At 40.2% G+C, this 25,408-nt stretch overlaps 1 long non-coding RNA gene across 1 annotated transcript; it reads right to left on the reverse strand.

Moving 5' to 3' along the window:
- Positions 1 to 7,986: 7,986 nt before the first annotated feature.
- LOC134481783 (uncharacterized) lies at positions 7,987 to 22,372 on the reverse strand. The gene is made up of 3 exons (XR_010057588.1): positions 22,097 to 22,372; positions 15,007 to 15,112; positions 7,987 to 8,289 (listed from the first exon to the last, which is right to left on the reverse strand). It is a non-coding gene; the product is annotated as an uncharacterized LOC134481783 (long non-coding RNA).
- Positions 22,373 to 25,408: the final 3,036 nt, after the last annotated feature.

Consider the following 25,408-nt stretch of genomic DNA (forward strand, 5'->3'; position numbering starts at 1 on the left):
CATAGTCTCTGTTGAGAAGTCTGGTGTATTCTGATAGGTCTACCTTTGTATGTTACTTAATTCTTTTCCCTTGCAGCTTTTAATACTCATTCTATGTTTGTGCATTTTGTGTTTTGATTATTATATGATGAGAGGATTTTCTTTTATGGTTTCATTTGTATGGTATTATATAGACTTCTTATACCTTAATGACCATTTCTTTTTTATGTTGGGGAAGTTTTCTTCTGTGATTTTGTTGAGATGTTTTCAGGTCCTTTGAGCTGGGAATCATTGTTTTCTTTTATTCCAATTATTCTTAGATTTGGTCTTTTCGTTGTGTCCTGAATTTCCTGGATGTTTTGGGTTAGGAGTTTTTTATGTTTTGAATTTTCTTTGACAGTTGTGTCAATGTCTTCTACAGTATCTTCTACACCTGAGATTCTCTCTCCTAACCCTTGTATTCTTTTTTTTTAATTTTCTTTTCTTTTTTTTAATCTTTATTAACTTGAGTATTTCTTATTCACATTTTGATTGTTATTCTCCTTCCCGGTTTCTGGGCCAACATCCCCCTAATCCCTCCCCCTCCCCTTCAATATGTGCTTCCCCTCCCCATCCTCCCCCCATTACCACTCTCCCCCCAAAAATCATGTTCACTGGGTGTTCAGTCTTGGCAGGACCAAGGGCTTCCCCTTCCACTGGTGCTCTTACTAGGCTATTCATTGCTATGAAGGTTGGAGCCCAGGGTCAGTCCATGTATGGTCTTTGTAACCCTTGTATTCTTTTGTGTCTGTAATTCCTGACCTTTTTCCTAGGTTTTCCATTTCTAGTTTTGTCTTGCTTTCTGTTTTCTTAATTGTTTCTACTTCTACTTTCAGATCTTGGGCCACTTCATGCAATTCTTTCACTTGTTTGATTGTGTTTGTCTATATTTCTTAAGGATTTATTTGTTTCCTCTTTGAGGTCTTCTACCTGTTTACTTGTGCTTTCCTGTATTTTTTCAGTGAGTTATTTATATCCTCCTTAAAGGACTCTATTATCTTCATGAGATAGGATTTTGGGTCATCTTCCTGCTTTTCAGGTATGTTCATGTATTCAGGGTTTGCTGTGTTGGGAGAACTGGGTTTTGATGATGCCCACATATATCAGTCTTCTGTTGCTTATGGTCTTGCACTTGCCTTTTGCCATCTGGTTATTTCTGATTTGGTGGTCTGAGTGACTCTGTGTGGAATCTGCTTCTTTTATCCCTGGATTGCTTCATGTTTCCTGGTAGGCCTATAGCCCTGGCTGTAGCAGACCTCCTGTGGGGCCTTCCAACTGAGCCTCTTCTGTTGCCCTGGTTGCAGTAGATCTCTTGTGTGGGGGAGAGGGGTCAGACCATTCGGTCTTCAGAGGAGCAGTCAAGCTGTTGTCCTGTGTGAAGCTGTTTTCCAGTTCTATGGACTGTGGTTTCTGTTTTCCTGTGTGTAGTAGAACTCCAGGGAGGCATTCAGTCTTTTGAGTCAGTTGCCCTGCATGCCACAGAGTCCTCTGGAGGTTTTTAGACTAGTGTCAGTTGCCCAGTTGCCCTGTGTATAGATGCCTTCAAGCTGTGGTGTTCTGAGTGCAGTAGATCTCCATGGATGTCTCTGGCTGTGGTGTCAGATTTCCTAAATGCATCAGAGCTCCTGGGATGCCTCAGGGTGTGGTATCAAAGCTCTGAGTACAGCAGATCTTCTGGTATGCTTCAGGATATGGGGTCTTCGAGTGAGCAGACTACCTAGCATTCTGTCCCAGCAGAAAGGACCAGGAGGAAGGGGTAAACAAATTCTTAAGTGAAGAATCTCCAGTGGCCGAGAAGCAACTTGAGAAATGTTCAACATCCTTAGTCATCAGGGAAATACAAATCAAAACGACCCTGAGATTCCACCTCACACCACTCAGAATGGCTAAGATAAACAAAACAAAACAAAACAAAACAAAAACAAAACCAACCAAACAAACAAACCAAAGAAACGCAGGCAACAGCTGATGCTGACAAGGATGTGAAGAAAGAGGAGCACTGTTCTATTGTTGGTAGGACTGCAAATTGGTAAAACCACTATGGAAATCAACCTGGTAGTCCCTGAGAAAATTGGAAATAGTTCTACTTGAAGGAACAGATATACCACTAGTAGGCATATACCCAAAAAATGCTCAACGATATTACAAGGACACATGCTACACTATGTTCATTGCAGCCTTATATATAATAACCAGAAACTGGAAACAACCCAAATGTTTCTCAACAAATGAATAGATACTAAAAATGTGGTAAATTTACATAATGGAATACTACTCAGCTATTAAAAATGAGAACATCACCTATTTTGAAGGTATATGGATGGAACTAGAAAATACCATACTGAGTGAGGTAACCCAGATGATGCAGGACATACATAGTATGTACTCATTGATAAGTGAATAGTAGCCCCAAAGTTCATAAGACCCATGATATAACTCACAGACAATATGAAGCTTAAGAAGAAGGAAAGTCTAAGTGAGGATGCTTCAATTCCAGTTAGAAGAGGGGACAAAATAGTGACAGGAGGCAGAGGGATGGAAGGTTCTGGTTTGGAGAGGAGAAAGGGAGGGGAGAAGGAGGGTAGGATAAGGTGTGGGGGACAGACAGGACAGAAGCCCAAAGGGCCAGGAACATGAATAGAAATATGTAGCAGTGTGGGGTGGGAGACAAGGGGAAAAACTAGAAAGTCCCAGACACTGAGGATGTGAAAAACTCCCAGGACCTACTGGGGATGACAATAGCCTAAATGCCCAATAATTGGAAAATGGAACCTGAAGAAACCACCTCCAGTAGATAGACATGGCTCCAAGATGAGGGAGAGGGCCACCTACCCACCTCAAAAATTTTGACCCAGAATTGTTCCTGTCTAATGTAGGGAGCAGAGACTGAAGGAAAGGCAATCCAGAGACCCCAACTTGGGATCCATCCCATGCACAGACATGAAACCCTGACACTATTGCTGATGCCAAGATGTGCTTGCAGATGACAGTAGCCTGGCATGGCTGTCCTCTGAGAAGTTCTGAGTGGCTGACTGAGACAGATGCAGATACTTATAGCCAACCATTGTGCTGGGTGCAGTGACCCCATGGAAGAGTTAGGGGAAGGACTGAAGGAACTGAAGGGAGTTGTAACCCCATAGGAAGAACAACAGTAACAACTAACTGAACCCCTCAGAGCTTCCTGGGACTAAGCCATCACCAAAGAACACGTATGGACTGGTCCACGGCCCCTGCTATGTGTCACTGAAGACTGCCTTGTCTGGCTTCAGTGGGAGGGAATGAGTGTGGTCTTGTGATACCCAAGAGAAGGGCGATGCTAGAGGGGTGATGTTGGTGTGGGTGGGTGTGAGAGAACCCTCTTAGAGGCAAAGGGAAGGGGAAATGGGTTGGAAGGGATGTGGAAGGGGGACTGGGGGAAGGGACAACGTTTGAAGTGTAAATAAATATAATAATTAATATTTTTAAAAAGGAAAAATAATGATGTCTGTTGGGCATATGCAGTTGAGTTCCACATTGTGTATTGCACAGACTCGATTTGGTAATATCCTTCAGTACAAATTTTTCAGCAGAATTTGTTATTGATTCATTGCTTAGGTTTTGCCTCCCCTAAAAGGGAAGATATTTCCAATCTCATTTGTCATAACAACTTTCTTTTTAATATTTTAGACCACAGAGTAGTCATTTTTCACAGCCAGTGGTGAATTAAATGTAATGATCTATCTCTGTGCTCATCAGTGCCTTCAGATCTCATTTTCTCCATTCTGGATTTTCATTTTCTCCTAAAAGAGAAGAGTTTTCTAATTTGCTCTTTTAACAAACTGTAAGTGGTAAATTCTTAGTCTTTGAATTTCAAGAATGGCTTGTCATTCACATTTGAAAAATGATTGTGTCCAAATTTCAAGATTGGCAATCATTTGACACTTTGGAGATGATTGTTAACACTGATTGGATAATCAGCGCACTGTACTGTTCTTTTCTGGTCATCTATATTCTTAATGTGTTCCCTGAACACACATTCTTTATGTACTGATATTTCATAAACATGTGTATGGTTGGTTTTGTTTTCATTAGTCATATTAAAACTCAAGAGTCAATTTTTTTTTGTGGTAGCTTATTTCTCCAACTTCTCAGCCATTATTTCATGAAATAGTTATTTCCTGTTACTCATTTAACTATTTTAATGCTATTCCTAAATATATGACATCATTTAAACCTATCCTTTATGGCTCTTTTTAAAAATGTTTTTATTTATTGATTATGTGATGTGTATATGCATGCATGCGTGGCATGAGTTTATGTATACCAAGAGATGCGAGTGCCCACAAAGGTCAGAAATCATTGAAGCCTCTGGATTTGGACTGATCGATGCTTGTGAGCCACCTGATATGGGTGCTGGAAGCCAGAGTCCTCTGCAAGAGCAGCAAATGTTCTTAACCACTGTGTTATCTCTCAGGCCCTGGTTTCTTCCTTGTCCCACTCAAAAAATTCCTCTCCCTTTAGTCTGAGTCTTGCATAAATCATTTTGCCCCAGCTTCCCCGCTCTCTAGTCTTTTTTGGCAGATGGTTTAGAACTTATTCAACTTCTTAGTTCTTTGAATTTTAAGTATATATAATTTTTACTTCTAAGAGTTTTTTTTCCTTTTTTTTATGTGTACCATTAGTGTTTTTTTCAGTTTTTCTTCAGTTTACTGAAGTATAGTTTATATAAGTCATTTAAGTTTATGGTTTGATTCTTTTGCTTTTGGCAATTGGGAAGCTTTCTGACCACCACCACAACCAAAATACCCCTTTGCAGTGATTCTGTTTCCCAGACCCAGCCTGCGAAATAACAGCTGTAATTTCCATGACTGAAGTTTTTCCCATTTAAGGACTGGAGACAGAAGGAACCATACACTATAGATCATCTTCTGCTTTCAATTTCTTTCCCCTTGACGAACACTTGCATCATTTATTGTTGTTTTTGCACACGTCAACATTTTCTGTAACTTAAATGTTTCTGAAATTCTCATACACAATTACTGTATTTACACTTCTCTTTCTCAACGTCCAACTCCTCCATGCTCTCCCCCACTCCCTCTAAAATTCATGTTCTTAATTATCAATGTTACAGATATACATATATTTACATGTATATGTGTACAACTTACTGAGTCTGTTTAATGAATGTATAAAGGCACACCTACACGCATCTATACATGCATACATATATATGCATCTATTTTATTACATTACATGTATTCGTTGTTCATAAACTACCAAGTCCATTTTGTGTTGTTACACTTACATGTGTTACAGTTGTCTACTTGGAACTGGACAGTCTTTCAGGCAGTTCGTCTCTGGAGAAGACTGATCTTCCTTCAGAAGTCACTGATTGCATGTAGCTATTCATCTAATGGTGGCACTTCATGAAGTTTCCCCCATCCATGTTCGCATGCCAACTGCTGATGCCAATATTCAGGCCTGTTTTAGGCAACCAACTTGTTCAGATTTCATGAGTGCAATTTGCCTGCCATGTCTAGAAACTATGATTGTATCTTTATCAGGGATATTGACCTGTTGCTTTCTTTCTGTTTTTTTGTTTTTGTTTTTGTTTTTTCTTTTTCTGTTATTCATGTGTCTTTAAATGGTTTTGGTTTAAAGTGATACTGGCTTTGGAGAAGGAGTGTGGGAGTGCCCCTCCTGTTTCCTTTTCTTTGAGTAATTTAAGAAATACTAGTTGTAGATACTCTTTGAAAGCTTGGTAGAATTCTGCTGTGAATCACATGGGCCTGGGTTTTGCTTTTTTTTTGTTTTGTTTTGTTTTTATTTTTTTGTTTTGTTTTGTTTTGTTTTTTAATTTTTTTATTAACTTGAGTATTTCTTATATACATTTCGAGTGTTATTCCCTTTCCCGGTTTCCGGGCAAACATCCCCCTCCCCCCCTCCCCTTCCTTATGGGTGTTCCCCTCCCAACCCTCCCCCCATTGCCGCCCTCCCCCCAACAATCTAGTTCACTGGGGGTTCAGTCTTAGCAGGACCTAGGGCTTCCCCTTCCACTGGTGCTCTTACTAGGATATTTATTGCTACCTATGAGGTCAGAGTCCAGGGTCAGTCCATGTATAGTCTTTAGGTAGTGGCTTAGTCCCTGGAAGCTCTGGTTGCTTGGCATTGTTGTACATATGGGGTCTCGAGCCCTTCAAGCTCTTCCAGTTCTTTCTCTGATCCCTTCAATGGGGGTCCTATTCTCAGTTCAGTGGTTTGCTGCTGGCATTCGCCTCTGTGTTTGCTGTATTCTGGCTGTGTCTCTCGGGAGAGATCTACATCCGGCTCCTATCAGCCTGCACTTCTTTGCTTCATCCATCTTGTCTAATTGGGTGGCTGTATATGTACGGGCCACATGTGGGGCAGGCTCTGAATGGGTGTTCCTTCAGTCTCTGTTTTAATCTTTGCCTCTCTATTCCCTGCCAAGGGTATTCTTGTTCCCCTTTTAAAGAAGGAATGAAGCATTCACATTTTAGTCATCAGTCTTGAGTTTCATTTGTTCTAGGCATCTAGGGTAATTCAAGCATTTGGGCTAATAGCCACTTATCAATGAGTGCATACCATGTATGTCTTTCTGTGATTGGGTTAGCTCACTCAGGATATTTTCCAGTTCCAACCATTTGCCCACGAATTTCATAAAGTCATTGTTTTTGATAGTTGAGTAATATTCCATTGTGTAGATATACCACATTTTCTGTATCCATTCCTCTGTTGAAGGGCATCTGGGTTCTTTCCAGCTTCTGGCTATTATAAATAAGGCTGCTATGAACATAGTGGAACACGTGTCTTTTTTATATGTTGGGGCATCTTTTGGGTATATGCCCAAGAGAGGTATAGCTGGATCCTCAGGCAGTTCAATGTCCTTGTTTTGTTTTTTTACTTGGAAGGCTTTGCATTTCTGTTTAGGTTTTGTTCGTGACGTGACGAGTCTGTTTAAATTTGTTTAAAGTGTTGTTCTTTTCTTGGTTTAACGTTGGTGGTTTGGCTCGCGTCCATTTCTTTTAAATTCCCTAATTTAATGGAGCATAGGCCTTTAAATTAGTCAATTACAATGTTCTGAGTTGTTTCTTGTATTCATTGTACTGTTTCCCTTTCATTTTTTGGTTCTGTTAATCTGGCTCATTCTTTTGGTTAATTGGGCCAATGCTCTGTTTTAATTTTTTTCCTCCATTTTTTGAGATAGTAATATAATTACATCATTCCCCCTGCCCCTTTCTCCCTCCAAGTCCTCTCATAGTCTCCTCCTTGCTCTTTTTCAAATTCATATCTTCCTTTTAAAAATAAGCAGCTCTTTGATTCATTGATCTTTTGTATTATTTCCTTTGTTTCTGTTTCATTAATTTCTGCTTGATTTTTATTATTTCATACTGTCTCCTAAATTTGGACTTTGTTTGATCATGTTTTAAGTTCTTGAGCATTATGATTAAGTCTTTTATTTGTCCTCTTTCTAATTTTTTAATGTAGGTGCTTAGAGCTATATATTTTTCTCTTCGGGTGGCTTTTAGCGTGTCCTGGGGGTTTTGTTGTACAGTGTTTTCATTTCCATTTAGTAGGGGGAATTTTAATTTTTTTATTTCCTTTCTAGCTTCTTCATCATTTACTATTGTGATGTATAATCACCATAACTTTGGTAATGGTTAGAGATTTGTTTGTTGTTGACTTAAAGCTTTGTTGTATGGTGGTCAGATAGGACACACAGATTAACTTCATTTTTCCAGACTTGGTTTCCAGATTTGTTTGTGTCCCAGGATGTGGTCTGTTTTAGGGAAGCTCTGGCGGGCGGCTGAGTAGAATGTATGTTCTTTGTTGCTCTTGTAGCATACTCAATCAATCTGTTAGCTTCTCTTGATGAATAGCATCATTTAATTCCAACATTTCTTTGTTTAGTCTTTGTCCAGATGGCTTGCTTGTCTGTTGGAGAGAATGGGAGACTGAAATCACCTATTATTGCTGAGTTGGAGTTTATTTGTGCTGTTAAGACCCATAGTATGCTTTTGTATGGAATTGTATGTGCCAGAATCTGGTGGTTATATGGTTAGGGTTAAATGTCTTCCTTGTCACTTGTTTCCTTGATTGGATGAAATATCCACATCGCTTCTGATTTGTTCTAATTTGACGTCTACTTTGTAAAATAATAGAAGAGTGACATGGCTTATTTCCAGGTCCTAGGCACTTGGAATATCTTTTTTTCTTTTCATCTGTCAACTTTCCTTTAGGGTAGCTTTGAAAGTATGATGAGCTTTTCCCCTCCTGTTAAACAACAGAAAGATGAATTTTGAGTTTAATCTATTCAGACAACTATGATTACTAAAAGCACATAGAGAAGAATTTCGAAGGGAGGGAAGATAGGGACAGGAAGGCTTAAATTGGGTTGGGGTAGGGAAAACAGTAAATAGGGGAAACATAGAGGGATATGAAAGGATGCACCTAACTCTCTAGAAACTGGAGGCCTCAGGAAGTTTAGAGTGTACACATGGAATGAAGTGATACAACATGAAGCTACATGAAGACCTAAGATTTCTCATGCCATGGAGAGAGGAGAAACCAAGCAGCACAAAAATCTGCCCTCAAAGGCTGTTCAACACACAGGAGGAACCAGAACTAAGAAAACAAATATGGATAGAACTAGAACATATTACCCTGAGTGAAGAAACCCGGACCTAAATGGATATGCATGGAATGTATTCACTTATAAGTGGGAATTAGCTGCAAAGTACAGCATAACCATGCTACAATCCACAGACCCAGAGAAGCAAAGTAACAAGGAGGGTACAGGGGAAGATGTTTGAATCCTTCTCAGGAGAGGAGATAAAATAATCAAAGATGGATGGAGGGAGAGGACTAGATGGGAGAGGGGAGGGAAGGGAGGCAGGGGACGGGTGTCAAGGGTGGTCAAATATAGGGAGCACAGGGGAGGAAACAAAACAGAAATCATCTCTGGAAAGTAGACTTTTCAAAAAGTTCATGTGAAAACCTATTATTGTAGAAGCTTCCTAGAACACATTTATTCACATCTGAATAAAAGAATTGGAGAGGAATTATCCTTTAACAGGGAAGCATTGTCCCTAATAAACACCAGTAGGTATTAAATAGAAAATCCAGGGCCAGGAATGGAGTTTTAGCCAGGGGTAAACAGGTGGTGTGGTCTTGCAGGAGAAAAATGTCACTGTGGGGTGTCCTCTTAGATTATATAGCCTCACCCTACTTCCTGTTCAGTCTTTCTGCTTAGTGCTCCTGGTTAAAGATATGTTGCTTTAGCTTCCACTGGCTATCACACCTCCCCACAACGAAAGACTCTTATCGTTCTGGAACTATGCACCTCTTCCTTCTCAAGTCTCCTCTGCCATGGTATTTTATCATATAGCAACAGAAAAATAATGGATACAGCCAGGAAACATTTGTAAAAGCATCCAGCATCAGTAGCCATCAGGGAAAGGCAAATTAAAACTACTTTGTGATTCTGTCCTGCCCTCGTCAGAATGGTCATCGTCAGTAAATGGCTTCTGGAGGAAGGGAATGGTTAGTTTTCTGCTAACATTTGTACAGCATACCCATACCCAAGTGGTGAGTCTGATACTCAAACACAGGCAACACTTCTCTGTTCAACTTCTCAAATGTTCAACATTTCACAGGCAAAAGAAAAGGAAAACAAACGCAAAAATTTCTAGAAAGGATATAAGGGAAAAGGAACAAATGCTTATCCACTATCAGGGATTTTTAAATTGGTGCGCCCATTTTTAAATTAAGCTATACCATTCCTGAGCAATTCCCAAAGGACTTCACACCCTCCTGAAGAGATACTTGTTCCTCTATGCTCATTGCTACTTTAGTCACAGGAGCCAGGAAATGGAATCAGCCTGGGAGACCACCAGTAGGTGAATGGATAAGGATAATGTGGTATATACACAGAGAACAGAGTTTTAGTTATCTATAAAGAAGTGAGATTTGCGGGAAAACAGATAAAATGGGGAGATATGATACAACGTGAGGTATAAAATTTGCATGTTTTATGTCATATATGTCCAAGCTGTTAGTTTCGATTTGTGTGTTTAATCTGGACTATCGGAATATGTCAGGAAGCTAGGGAAAGGAGAGGAAGAGGTCTTAGGGATGTGAGGATAGAAAGAACATGACGTGGGAGTAGATGGTGCAATACTGAGGGCTAAAGGTTTAAGCATGGATAGGGCAGGGGAGGGGGAAAGGAGGCAGTAGTGGGTTAGTCAACCAAAACTAATGATGTATGTTATTCTCTTGTGGAAACCCACTACTTTCTAAGCTAGTTAAAATATAATTATAAAGAGGAGGAATTCAAACACAAGTACACTACATGTAGACAACAGTTCTCCCCAAAAGCATGAGGTGCTGGTTAAGGAGGTACCAGTGGACCCCAAAACAACATACGCTCTCCCCATCCATTGTTCTTGGTTGTTCAACAGAGGGGCACAGTAAAATCTTGAAGAAACTCTATGCTCTGAGTAGAGGACACAGAGCTATCCGCCTCAAATCAACTGGGAAAGCTTCCTCCCTGATGGCTAGCTTTCATGGTTGCATACATAAACTCACAGTGGCTGTGATTGCATGCACAGGACCTGAGTAAGATTAAGCCAGCAAAAATCTCAGTATGGAAAGTGATAGACCCTAATAAAGTTCTCCTTCCATTGGAGGATCTGTGGGCGGTTGATAGCTGCTGAGAGAGAGAGAGAGAGAGAGAGAGAGAGAGAGAGAGAGAGAGAGAGAGAGAGAGAGAGAGAGAGAGAGAGTTTCCTTAGTCATGTTTCAGTAATTGGGAAGAAGAAGGAGAAAGGGTAGGCTTGATCAAGATGTATTATATATGCATGCATTTTTCTCAGAAAGCCAGATAGGAAATAAAAACAGAAGGCATGGGAGTAGGAGGAGTTTAGTTAGGAAGAGGAAAGGGATTATCTGGCATGGATTCACAGGAGAGGTTAATGGGGGTTGAATATGATAGAAATACTTTACGTACATGTTGCAGTGAAACCTGTCATTATGTATAGTTGATGCTAATAAAACTTTAAAAACAAGAAAAAGAATCTTTTAACCCAGCACTGAAAATAATAGATGTTTAATGTTTCTTAGAAGACAGGGACGTATTCTTATTTGACTGTTCAAATATGTCCAAACCTCAGTATGTCTCCCTCATCACCACCACACCTTATAGCTGGCCTGTACTCCATGCACTGCCAGGAACCGAGATGTAGAAAGTCCTGAGCCTTTCTCTCTACTCTTCTATCAGTTAGTTTTCATAATAAAAGCTAATATAATTCATTGCATTTAATAATAAATATTATTTAAAACTGTCAACAAGGCTTCTACAGTACCACAAAAGAATCCCTTTCTAACACATGGAAAATTACTAGTGAGGGAAGATTGTTCACCGAAAAGTGGATGGATTGCTGATTCTATTTGCAGTTGAACTGTTTAATTATAGAAAATTTGTGCAATATTTTCAAAAACTGTCATTTGAAAAACCACTATATTCAAAAGCATGCTTCATATTTTTGTACATATTAAGGATTTTTTTAAATGTAAAAGCTCAAGTAGATTATATTTTAAAAGTCTGTTATATGACAGCATATATAACAATCAGAAAACTCAAAATCATTTAGTGATGGTCAATTTATTGAGCAGTATATGGAGAATATGGTAGATATAATATGCCCTGGGGGAGAGTGGGATAGTTCATTTTGTTTTGAGACAGGATTTTACCATGCATCGCAGGCTGGCCTTAAATTCCTGATTTTTCTGCACCATTTTCCCAAGTGTTGGGATTGAAGGTGTGTGCTACCTTGCCTGACTTGATAAGAGCTAGCTGTAGAGTAGTTTGGGGTTCACTGCAAAAGCGCACGTATAACATACAGGACTCCTGTGTACTCCCTGCCTTCCACATGCGTAGCTTCCTCTACTCTCAGCATACTTCATCAGGGTGGTTCACTTACAATGAAAGATAAGCTGCCTTGGTACTTCATGGTCAACTAAGAGTCCACATACAACCCTTGGTATTATGTATTTGCTTAGATCAGATACTTTTTTTTTTTTAAACGGGAAGCACACATCATGATGGTATAAACTAGTTAACACCTCTGAAAGACATTGCATTCTGCTAACTCTTTTTGACTGGCTCCATGACTTTACCAGAATGACATCTGGCTGGAGTCATTCACATAGCATGTTGTCTTTTTAGACTGGTTTCTTTCATTCACTAATAAACATGTCATGTCCCTCTTCTTACCATGGATGGGCAGCTCAGTTCTTTTTAGTGGTGAGTGACGTTCCATTTTCCAACTTTGCTATTTTGTTTATCTATTATTTAAAGGGATCTTTGTGGCTTTTAAGTTTTGACAGTTACAAATAAAGCTGCTCTAATGATGCCTGTTCAAGTTGTGGGTGGACATAAAATTTCATTACCTCTGGTTAATTACCAAAGAGCACATATGTTCAGTCAAGTGGTCAGGGGGTGAGCTCTTCTATGAGAAATGAACAGACTATCTTCCAAAGAGGACATGCTTGCCTCCCCATGCCCAAGCAAGTGACTTGCTGTTACTTTCCCTCATCAGTATTCTATGTTAGTCTCAGCTTGTGAAATTCTGGCAGAGGTATAATAGTGTGGACTTCTGTTTAATTGCCACCCCCTAGTAATAGCCAGCATCTCCTCATGTGCTGCTAGTTTTTAAAATGTGAGAGACTTGCTTTCCCTAGTTGCTAGTATACAAACACACCCGTATATGTCTATGTGCAGGTGCACCTACACATCTTTACACATGTGTGTGGAGGCAAAAGGTCAAACTAGAGTGTGAACTATCAGGCCCCATCCACTTAAATCTTTCTTTGTCTAGACTCTAGGTGTTATTCCAATCATCTACAATTTTGTTTTTATACAACTATCACATTATCTTTTAAAACATACCTTTTATTCATTCTTTGATAATTATACACATGTGAACAATACATCTTGATTATATCTATCTCCAGTTCCTTTGTTCCACTCCCCTAATGAAACCCCCAAACGCACCTTTCCTGCATTCATGTACTTTTCTTTTATTCTATAACCTTTTGAGTACAATTAGTAATTCCTCTTGGAACATTTACTGATCTGATTGCTTGGTCGTATGAAGGTTCTATGCAGATAACCATAGCTACCGTGAATATATGGGTTTCTTGGACAGTGCTATGTCCAGAAGGCAGCATTTCATTACACTCTCCCTCAAACTGTCTTATTAAACTCTTTTTGCCCCTGTTTCACTATGTTCCTTGAGTCTCGGGGAGGAGGAGTGTTGATGTAGATGTCCCATTGAGGGCCAAGCATTTAGTAGACAATTCTCAGAATTTGGATGAGCTCTGAGTCTCTGTATCAACTGCTGACCATGTCAGAGAGGAGCTTTTCTGGTCAAGGTTGAAGATATTATAAGATTGGTGTACAGCATGTCTATTTAGCAAGATAACAGTAGGCTCTGCATTAGGGATATGGCCTCCTGAACCAAGTGAGTTGATCAAATTTATGTTACCAGGGTTAAATTTCCTCTTTTGGAGCAAGCCTCAAATTCAACCCAAAGTGAGTGGTTGGTTACCTACATAACCTTTATGACAATTTGGCAACAGCAGGTGCATTTTCTTTGCCAGGTCAGTCTTGTAGCACGCACTGCTCACTGTTTGGCCATGCCTGTGATGTCTTCCCACACCTAGAAGTCCGAGCAGCAACTCCAGCACCATAGAGTTAGCCCATAAGGAGGAAGGAAATGTCCCAGTTGGTTTGAGATTGATTTCTTTATGTCTTACAACAAAAAAGGTGCCGTTTTCCAGCAGTATGTATTACTGTGTTACTATACTGTGCATGCAAGAGTAATGGCAGTAGCAACTTTGATATCAGTTGTCAGCATACTCAAACTCATAGCATCAACCCATCTGCCATTTTCACTTTCTTTATTTCATTTTACGTTTGATGGTTTTCTTATTCATCCATTCATTTATTTAATGTGTGAAAGTGTATGTATGTAGGGACACATGACATGAAATATCTGTGAAGCTCAGAGGATGACCTGCAGGAATTGGTGACCTCTTTTTATCATGTGGGTTCAAGGGATTAATCTCAGGTCATCAGGCTTAGCAGCAAATGCCTTTACCTGCTGAGCTACCCCATGAGCCCCAGTGCCTTACTTTAAGAACAACTAATTCCCCATATTAACTATTCTAAATATATTTTGACAATCAGTTTTGGCTCTGGTGGTTTCGATATATTTTTCTCATGTCTTTTTCCTTTAGAAGGGAAAGAAAGCACACTGGTATGGCAATGTGGGTTCCATTCCTGATTTTATTTTTACTTCTTATTTTGCGGGTGAATTTGTAAAGGTATTCAGTTTTTTGAAACCCCAGTTTCCTTTTCTTCAATGGAGGTATCGCAATAATAGTTGACTGCCTGCTGATGGTAGGTCAAGGGTCAAAGCTAGGGATCCCAAGTGTTTCATAACCTTTGAAAATGGCGAACTTCTAGAAAAATGTCACATTTTAACATAGCAAAATACTGTTGTTTAAGTTTTACTATATAGAAATTGATATTCCCAGAGGCCTATCACATAGGAGGCAAGTCAAGTCTGGACCCAATTAGAAGACAATGTTCTGCTCCTTCACTTCTCTCTCCTTGTGATCAGAAAGGCAGGTTCTCCCTGGGCATTCTTGGCTCAGGAGCTCTGTCGCTGCCGCACGTCACTTGGTGTAATCTCAAAGACACGGGATCACATGAACTTAGCTGAACCACTGGAAAATGGGGTGATAGAAAAATAGGCAATTTTCCTATCCCATTTTCCAGTTTCATTTGCCCCACTTTTGCCCCTTAGATTGAGTCAGAAATTAGTAAACGTGAAGTTCACTTTTGGACCATGTGATTTTATTTTAAAATAGCATTGTCTCAAATACCAGCCCAGGTCTCTTATGCATAACATTTAAAAGCATTACCTTTATTCTCTTCTGAGGCGAAGGCCAAGGAAAGTGTTGCAGCATCTGTTGGTGTGACATTTCCAGACAAGAGCCAGCCATATCTCCAAGCTTCTCTACAATGAAACTGAAAAGCAACAAAGTTACTCTTGATCTTAGCCAGAAAGGTGGAGAAGCGATAGCAACAAAGTTAACGTTTCTATTATGTTTTTCTTTTCCTCTCCGCACATTCATTTCAAGCTGTTTAAGACAGTGTCTTCAGCTTGTTGCACTTTATTTCTCGGGTGACAGGCACTCTTAGCAAAACACATGGCCCAGCTCATCTTTGGGTTTAATCTATGCAGTAATTCTTACCAGTGCCTTTCCACCCTGACATTTCTGGAGACATGGCCTCTGTTTATCATATTTTCCATATATATATATGTATGTATATATATATGTATATATATGTATATATATATATACATATATATATGAATGATACTCCATCTCTAAAGCAAGAGCGAGCGGAAACCCAATGAGGAAAGAATTTGCAACGAACTGTACCGAAACCTCAGAGAAAATAGTGGGAGAATGCTCATAAATATTCATTATGCTCACTGAGAAGGCAGAATGCTGAATACGATGACAAATGAGTCTTCCCATCTTAAATGGATAATAAGCAGTTCTACAAAATGACTTTCAACCATTCCTTACTTGGAAGAAATGCTGAACACTGTCCCAGGAATTTTAATGAGATGTGCGTCCATATTTGTGCCTCTAACACAGGTGATTCACTGCATTAAGAGACATTCTTACCTACGGGTTTGGTTTCCATCAAAACGTTCAGAGCTTTTCAGATGCTAAGAATCAGAATTTTTGATTCTTGTTGTTTGGGTTTTAGCTGGGACTTGGACATTAAGTATTTTTCTATTGCCTTCAACAGTGGTAATTGTGTCAGCCAATTTTCTGTGGCTAGCACAACAAAGAGGAAGAGGTGTTCATGTTGATCCATGACTCTGGAGATCTAAAGTCTTGGGTCTCCTTTAGCAATGGTGTTCTTTCTGGTGAAGTCCTAAGGATGAGAGAGAAGGAGCATAACGTATGTAGGTTATGTTCCTTTCTTATACTGCAGAGAAGGTTCAGCCACAGAGACTGTAGCCTACTAAATTTTTCTACTTCTGATTGCTTTCTAAAAGTCCAACTCTAAACATAACCAGATCAAGTTTACACCCTCTCAATGCCTCAATGAGGATCAAGCATCAGCGTGAGTTTTCAGAGGGGATACACCATAATCACCCATCATGCTCACCAAGCAGTGGGTCTCTGCTCGCAGATCCCACCTATTGCAGGGGACAGCATACTGTTCAGGTGCAGCCCGTCTGGGTTCTACTGCTGTCGGCTCCTGGGTATCTGTATTCGAGCCACAGACTTCCTGGGAACGATCTGTATCCATTCTTGTTCTTGTTACTAAGGACTGCATGAGATGCTGACTGTGAGGTGCTCCCTCGGCCCAGCACAGAGATGGAGTCGTCCTTCCCTGTTATTCTCAGGGGCCAGCATCAAGTCTCAGTCCTGTTCATAGTTTCTTGACAAGAGCGTATTCTTTGAGTAGTTTGTGCTACCCTCTCAGTTTTACAACATATGAGAGCTGAGTCCTTGCCCCTGTTTTCACGTATCTTTCCCATCCTCGTTTCTAAAGCTTCTTGCACCACTGTCAGCTTCTAGCCCATTTCCCTTTCTGTTGCCCAGAGTGAATACTCTCATGCTTGGGAAGAGTTACATAGACACATGACCCCATATGCTGGCACTTCTTAGACAGAACATTGCTCGTATTTATTCTTGACCTTTCCCAAATTAGGTAGATCTTTCTGACATTTCTGAGACAGAATCTCTCACTGAACCTGGATTCCCTTATTCAGTAAGGCTGGCCAGTCAGTGACATAAGAGATCTGTCTGCTTCTGCCTCTTCAGCACTGGATTAGAGACAGGCACGTTGCTACACTTGGGTTTTCTCATGGGCAACAAGGACCCACATTGAAGCCATCAAGCCTGTAAGACAAGCATTCTCCCAACCAAGGCGCCTCCCCTGGCCCTGCAAGAACTTCCCATGGAGAACATTTTAGATGGAAGGCATGGTCTTCTGGAGAAGTTAAAAATGAATCAATTGGAATGAACCAGAAACAGTTGCATGAGGGACTCTCCTTGTTACTCTTGATTTAGTTTGGTAATCTTCCTTACCTGAAGTTTCATTTTCTATGATTTCAACTACCCACAGTCAACCATAGCATGAAAATACTAAGAGGGAATATTGAAAACTGAAACAAATCCTCCGTTTTAATTTTCACACATTTCTAAGTCACGTGATGGAATCTCACCCAGTTGCTGCTTCTTTGGGATATGATTATCATTTGCCCAGCCTATCCACACGGCATTTTCTACCAGTTCATGTATGACTTGGTAGCTCACATGACTGTATAACATACTGATGTGAGATCACAGTGCTTTGTTCAAACAACCCTTATTTTACCTAATAATGGCCCCCAAATTTAAGAATGAAAACTTCTTGTGGTTTAGATATGCCCAGGAGAAACCACTAACGTGCTTCCTTTGAGTAAAAAGATGAAAGGGGAAAAAAGACAGCATATATAGGCTTGGATACTAGAGAAAGTTTTATACAAGTATGAGGTATAAGAATGTCTTTTCCATATCTAGGGGATTTATGCTATTGTTTAAGAGAAGCTGTTAGGGTATAATAGGGGATCAGGGTGCCTGGGGGTGTTGTGTGGTGTTTCGATCTATTCACCTAGGAGCTTATGACACCATAAACAACCAGAACTGTAGAACCACTAGTCACCAGAGGAAGTCTTTCTACTGGCTGCACTCCTAAATGTGATCCATATGCTACAATGTATCGATCCTCTCCAGAATGTGCAAGTAACACTACATTTACAAGGGCGGCATTATCCTAGCCTGTGCTCTACCTTACTGTGTCCCAGGGTCTCTTTCTAAATCTCCCAAACTCCATGAGTCAGAGGCGACTCAACTATAGCTCCAGGTACTCAATCCAGCGCACCTGCCTTTGCCTGATGTGGCCTTTGGGTATTTTACACAATCGTGCTTTTACTTCTGCAGCCATATAGAGTAATGCTGCCTCTGCCTTGTGATTGAGAAAACTGAGGCTGCAGGCGGTCAGTAGATGACTTCAGGCACCGCGGTGGTCAGTAACTCTCAGCTCTGCTTTAGCAGCTTTTGATCTCCTGTACCTTGCCTGGGGAGCAGTTTACAGAGCTCTACCTTGATACCTGCGGTCTCCATTCCAGCGTGTGTAGGTGAGGCAGAGATGTGCAACTGATATTTGATCTGGACTGACAGGTGCTGGCTCGCCACACCCTCCCTGCTCACTGTGATTACCCTTGGCACTGTTGCATATTGCTTGTCTTCTCAGCCCTAACTGCATCCAACACTGAGCCCCAGGAGAGGGTCAGCCCCCCCTCCCCCTGCTGTATTTCATCAGAGCTGGTCTTAGCTCAGCCAAGGAAAGGCAGGTAGCATGAACTGAGGTACCTGCTGGAAAGAAAGCCATTCCACGTGTCCAAGACACCTTTATGCCAGCTGCAAGTGCTTTGATGTTTCCTTCAGATTTTTCTTCCTTTCAGTATTTTACAAGAGAATTGACCTTTCTCTAACCCATCCGTGGTTTGCTCTTCATTATATATTCAAGCTTTATCTTTTTAGAAGTTAGCTTACTATTTCATGAAATAACACAAGCCTCGTTTTCATTAAATATTAATATCAGTGTAATAAAACTGAGCCATCAGAGTTCTTAATCATCCCACTTTCGATCATTAAATCTCATTTGAGTTATTGATGATATCAATACAGTGACATATAAAACGTACATTGTCAGAGTTTAAGCAGCAAAAAAAAATTACATTGTGCTGTGATTACATCTTGTGAGTTCTTTGTGTCTACTTGTGACATAGAAAAATAGATCAGAATATAGATTTTTATGCAAAATGCTATCATGACAATGTGCATAAATCTATTATGTGTGGACCATTGCCAGTTCTAAGGCATTACCAGTTCTGTATGTGTCTAGTGGAAATGGGTGCTGACATATTTCTCTGCATTCAGGGTAACAATGCTAGTTTTCCATTCTATAACAACATAACATAAATAAACATACTGTAAGGAAGGAAGCTGTGTTTGGGCTTGTGGTCTCAGAGGTTTGAGTCACTTTGATCTGTCACATTGTTTTCTGGATTTGTTTTGTTTTGATGAGGTACAACATGAAAGGTAGAACAAAACTGTTCACCTCGTGATGGCTGGAGAGTGAAAGAGAAGAAGGACCTTTCATCCCAGAATCTACTCCAAAATGCCCCCATCTAGCCATACATTCCAAAGGTCCTGGCACCTCCTTGATTCCATTGACTAGAAACAAGCCTTTGATAACTGGGATAAGTCCAAGACAGATGAGTAGCCATAATTTCCCGTTATGACTAGTACCTGCATTGGGAAATCCCACGTCCTTCATGCTAGAAAGCACACAAGAAAGAATCAAAGGAAAGAAGCGAGGAAAGAAAGTCAAAACACAGACCACACAGCTCACGTTGGGGAAGCTTGCCGACGTCTCAATGGCAGTTTTGCTCTCAGCTTATTCTTAATTGTTGTGCTCCCCCGTCATAGATTGAGCTTGATTCATGCTGTACAAAGACCTGTGTGTTTCTAGGGTTCAAACCAAAATGGTTGGAGTTTTATAGAAGGTCCAGACAGTAAATCACAGCCCAGAGATCTGACCAACCACTGGTATTAAAATTCTAGCTGCCATATGGGCAACACTAATCATATACAGTGGGCATCTTTCTTTCTTTCTTCCTTTCTTTCTTCCTTCCTTCCTTTCTTTCTTTCTTTCTTTCTCTCTTAAAGAAGAAAAAAAGAAAAGAGAAAGGAGAGGAGGACAACTCAGAACCAGGTGAGGGCCATTTTGGGGGGATCCTCGAGAGAGTTGGAGGGAGAAAATGGGGAATGAATATAATCATAGCACATTGTGCGCACGTACGAAGTTCTCAAAGAATAAATAAAAAGTATTTTTTTAAGATCACAAAAAGCCCCAAACAAACGCACACCTCCAGCTGCCTGGCCACCCAGCTGCCTGACCACCCAGCTTCCTGGCGTGAGGTGAGATGGAGAGCTACAGTTTATACACTGCAGACTGCGAGGATTTGAAGGGATAAAAATGTTTAAATACCTTAACTGACGGGATGCAAATACCAGGTGCCCTGGCTGTTTGCAGATATTTTCTATGGATAATTCAAGGCTTCAAATGCCTTCAAAGCCAAAGTGTTTCTCTGGGGATTAAAAAAAAAAAAGAGTGAAGTAAAGCCAGAATGGCAATCCTATGATAAATTGATGCCAGCATTTAAGCTTGATAAAGATCCACCTGCCAAGGGATAAGAAAAATGAATTGGTTATTTACTCTGTAAATAAATGTTAATTTTAAACTTTCTCCCAGCTGGAAATGTTCATCGAGTGCCAACCATATTCCAGGCACTAAGTAACAGCAAAAGTTAAAATATTGAGTTAGATGAAGATGGTGTCTGCCTCTTGTCACTCATACTGGACAGGTAGCCATAGGTCGAAACTAAGAATTTGGGGCACCTAAGTTCTAGTTTTGATAATTGTTTGGCTCTAACTTAGTTCCTTGACCACGATGAGCTAAAACTAAAGGTCCCTGGTCTCTCATAAAGGGTTATTGTTTGGTCAAATGCAAAGAAAATGATTGACAGCATAAGCTAGCATAGTTGTTTGCTGGTGGAACAGGACTGACCAGGATTTTCTCCCCTCCTGTGGGCTAAGCACCATGGTTTGTGGAGGTACAGAAGGGGATGTCAGAAAGCTGATGATCACAGAGGCCAGTTCAGCATACAATTCAAGGACAGAGGTTCTGCAGTGACACGCTTTCACACAGGAACCCGAATGCTCAGTACATGTATTACAGGGATCTCTGTGTCTGGCTGAAATTTTTAGAAGTTATAAGCGGCCATGTCTGCCTCATGGGAGACTGCCTCATTAGACTTTTGGCTAATCTCCTCTGGGGCAAAACTTTTAATTACAAACATAAAAGAGTTCATCCATTCTTGAGAGAGAACCAACCAGAATCAAGTCGCATGAACAGCGGCCTCATGATGGCCACCTGTGAGATTTGAAAAGAAATCATGGGTATTTAAAGAGTTTCTAGTAATTACTATTTTAATTGTACACATTCATGGGGTTTGTGGTGATAATACTAAGTGCCTGTAGTTTGCAGTGATCTATTAGAGCAGCCAATGTTGCCAGCTCATTAGACACTTAAAGAAGCCTTTGATTACCATCTACTAGAACATTTATGAAGCCAAGTGTGGTATTTTAATAAACACACTGTTAGGTGCTGATCTAAAGCACGGGAGTCAGCATTTCCATATTCTTACCATTCCCTTAGTGCTCTTCTTCTCTCATTATTCATAAAAATATAATAGAATATTATGAATTATAGCTACCCCCATTGTGTAGAATACTAGAACTTGGTAATTCAATCTATACTTCTTTTTAGTTTTGTGGCCTTTTAGATTATTCCATTGGGGTTATTTATACTAAAATACTGCTTTGCAAAGTGAAATGCTGGTTTCACTGAGCCTACAGCAAGTAAAGAAGGGAAAGGTTGCTGCCTCTTAACGGCTACAGTCAGCCCTTTCACGTCTGGGATATGGGATTCTTGAGTCTAACAAACCACAGATTTAAAGTCTATGGGAAATCATGTCTGTATCTGACACACACAGTTCCTTTTCCTTGTCTCTATTATCTGACAAGACAATTCCCATAGAACATATGTTCTACTAAATAAATGACCAAGACATTGTTTACTGCTTAAACCATATGAGAGATTGTGTGTGTACTTTGGTATGCACACGTATTAGGTCACTTTACCTATGAGGTTTGTGTAGCCACAGATTTTAGTATCCAAAGATCCTGCTTCCTGGGTCTTATAGAGACTGAGAGATGACAGAGCAGTAGGAACAGAACACATTGTCCATCAAGTCCAAGAATGCACTGACATGACCAAGGAGGAGCGAGCTGGGCGGGAAGTGGGTACCTTGAGAATGGACAGCTTGAGTGTGGAAAGTTCGTCCTCCTTAATCCAGGTGCTGGAAGCTTAGTCTTCAGCACTCCCATGAAGAGGAGGTGAGAAGTTAGTGTGTGTATTGGGGGCAAACTGGTGGAAGGATATCAGGTCACTAGAAGTATGTCTTTAAAGGGAATGTTGGAGCTACGACTCAACAGTTGTAAAATGCCATGCGCCACGGCCATGGTGAATCGTGCTGCCACAGCCTCCTGTAGAACAGGGCCACATCACAATGCACCACAGAACCCTCTGTGACCGTGAGCACAAATGTGTCTTCTCTTAAAGTTGCTCTTTCCCCAGTGTTTTGTCAGAGCCAGGGGAAGTTGACACACACAGATAGTTCAGGACGCACAGTGTGGTAGTTCATGGGCACAATACTTTGCTTCTTGACTCCTACAAGCTACCTCATACTGGCTTGTTTCATACATTGATTGATTGATTGATTGATTGATTGATTGGATCATGAAAGTGACATGCCAACATAAACTCGTCTAGAGGCATTTGGTTGATTGGGATATAGATCTGTCTTGTTCTTCAGTCGCTCTTGTGCCATCTCTCAGCAGCTGGGACTAAGTTGGGGCTCAGGGCTTTCAAGGCTTAATGCTTCCTCAGTCTCAATCAGAGCAAGGGTGAGGGGTGTGTGTGTGTGGTTCGTGTGTGTGTGTGTGTGTGTGTGTGTGTGTGTGTGTGTGCGTGTGTGTATGCATGCGCCTGCACGTAAGCGTGCACACATACACACAAAACACTCATTTTCCCTCGAGTTCTCTTGCAATTGGATCCTTAGGACACAGTTGGAGTTTATTTAGAGTGGTGGTGACAAGCCTGGCTCCTCTATTCCACTGTCCGCTTATTCTTGCATCCTAGAACACACAGAAGTAATTCAGAACCTGCTCACCCACATTACACTTCAGACCTGGAGTTCAACACTCATTTACACTCCTGCCTTGAGCATGAGGTTATATGGTTACAAGGGCTTGGTCTCAGGACGCCCTTCCCCACGCTACCCATATCTGCAGAAGCTCAGGGCACTTTTGTGAATGGCGTGGTATTTGCGTGTCACCTGTGCATAAGTGTGTATCTTGTATATTCCTCGGGTCACCCCTGAGGAAATGCCTTTTAAATTCTTTACTCGTTCTTTTCCTAGTGGACCCACATTTCTACATAATAGTCATGTGTTTTGAGTTTGGGATATTGTGTAATAATATTCTGCTACATGAGATGCTGCACCCCTAAGCCACCGCCGTGAATGTCACACAAGCAGTTGTTCTGCATTGTTCAGGGAATATGACAAAAAGTGTTTGTGCGTGTGTGCAATCTAGACATTTGTTTAAAGTACAAATAATTTGAAAGTAAAATATGAATAATTCCACTGGTTCCCCTTTCCCTCCCCCACCATTCTCATTCACACTCCCTCGCCCTCTCTTAAATTCATGACCTCTGCTATAATTTATGATGTGTGTCTGGGGAGATGTGTTTATATAAATATTTATATATAAATACATAAATGTATTTCCAAAATATGTAAATATAACCTTCCAAGTCTGTATAATGTTACTTGTGTGTGTATTTTATATATATATACAAATATATACAATATATACAAAATATATATAAATATATTATATATATTATATATATTACATATATATTTATATACATATAAAATTTTAGGGAAGACCATGTTCCTCCTCTCTCATCTCAGCATTCCTTAGTTTCCTATAATCCTTCTATTTAGGGATGAGACTCCACGAGCTTGCCCCCTTCTATCCAGCATGTCTATTGGTCTCATCATTGTTCAGGTCTTCTTTAGGTAGCCATTTGATGGGGCTGGAAGGGATATAAGAGGAAAGGGGAACCCTCATTCTAATGGTAGGGTTGCAAACTGAAGCCACTATGGAAATCAGTGTGGAGAATTCTCTGAAAGCTAAAAATATATCAACCATATGACCCAGCTATATGACTCCTTGGCATATGCCCAATGGACTTGGCATCCTCCTCCACGGATACTCCCTCAGCCATGTTCACTGCTGCTCTATTTTCTAATAGCTAGAGAATGGAAACAGCCTGCTGTCCTACAGCTGACAAATGGATAATGAAAAATATGCCACATACACACTGTTTAGCTATAAGGGAAAATGAAATCATGAACCTTGCAGGTAATTAGAATTAGAATAGATCATCTTGAGTAGGGTAACTCAGACTCAGAAATACAGATATTACATGGTCTCTTATCAGAAGCCCCCAGCTCTAAATCTTCAGATGTGAGTACAAGGCCTGGAATACAGAAACCAGGAAAGGAAAATGTGCTCATTGATGGGGTCTTATGGGTGTCAGGAAATAGTAAAAAGGAGAATAGCTGTGTACAAACAATCTGACCAGGAAAATGGAAAATGGGATTATTTAGGAAAGAGTGATATAAATATAGAAGAAGCAGGGAAGAGGCAAAATAACGATATTAATATCTTAAAAACTCATCAGCAATCACATTATTACCTATTTATTTTGTAAACAAAATTATGTAATTCTACATATAAATATATATAGTTTCAATGAACTTTTTTTCATCTAGGCTGATAATACTCCCCCCAAGAGACAAAGAGATAGTTTTTGGCCTTCTTTTTAAAAACTCTGTTTAGTTCCCAGGCCACTTTTTGAAATGGGTCAAAAGATTTACTTTTACTTATGTGTTATTTGTGTATATTGTGTATGGTGTGTGTCTCCTATGTGGGTGTCCAGAGTCCAGAAATGGGCATTAGGGCAACTGGAGCTGAAGTTACAAGTGATTGTGAGCTACCTGATGTAGGTGCTAGGAACTAAATGCAACCCTTCTAGAAGAACAGTGAGCTGTCTGAACTGCTGAGCTCTCTCTACCTCTCCAAGACTTGTCTTTTAATTGGGGGAATTGAAATTATTAGTATTCAATATGAGTGAAAAAATAGTAATTTTTATTCTTTGATGATTACATAGTGTTTGGTGTTTTTGTATTTCTTGTTTACTTGTCTAATGGCCTAGCATGGTTTGTTCTTCTGTAGCCCTGTGGATACATTTTTTTCCAGGGTTAAGAATTTAAATATCTATATGTATACATACTCATATGTAACAATAATTAAAGAAATAGAAGCTATGAATTTCAGAGAGAGTGAGAAGAAGAAACTACAAGGGACATGGTAAAAAGACAAAGGTATTTTTCCCAATCTGAAGGTGCCATTTTGTCCTATCGACAGTGTCCTTTCCCTTGCAGAAACTTTTTGGTTTCATGAGGTCCCATTTACCAATTGTTTA

Source organism: Rattus norvegicus, chromosome 14 (genome assembly GCF_036323735.1).
Source record: "Rattus norvegicus strain BN/NHsdMcwi chromosome 14, GRCr8, whole genome shotgun sequence".
Classification (NCBI taxonomy): domain Eukaryota; kingdom Metazoa; phylum Chordata; class Mammalia; order Rodentia; family Muridae; genus Rattus; species Rattus norvegicus.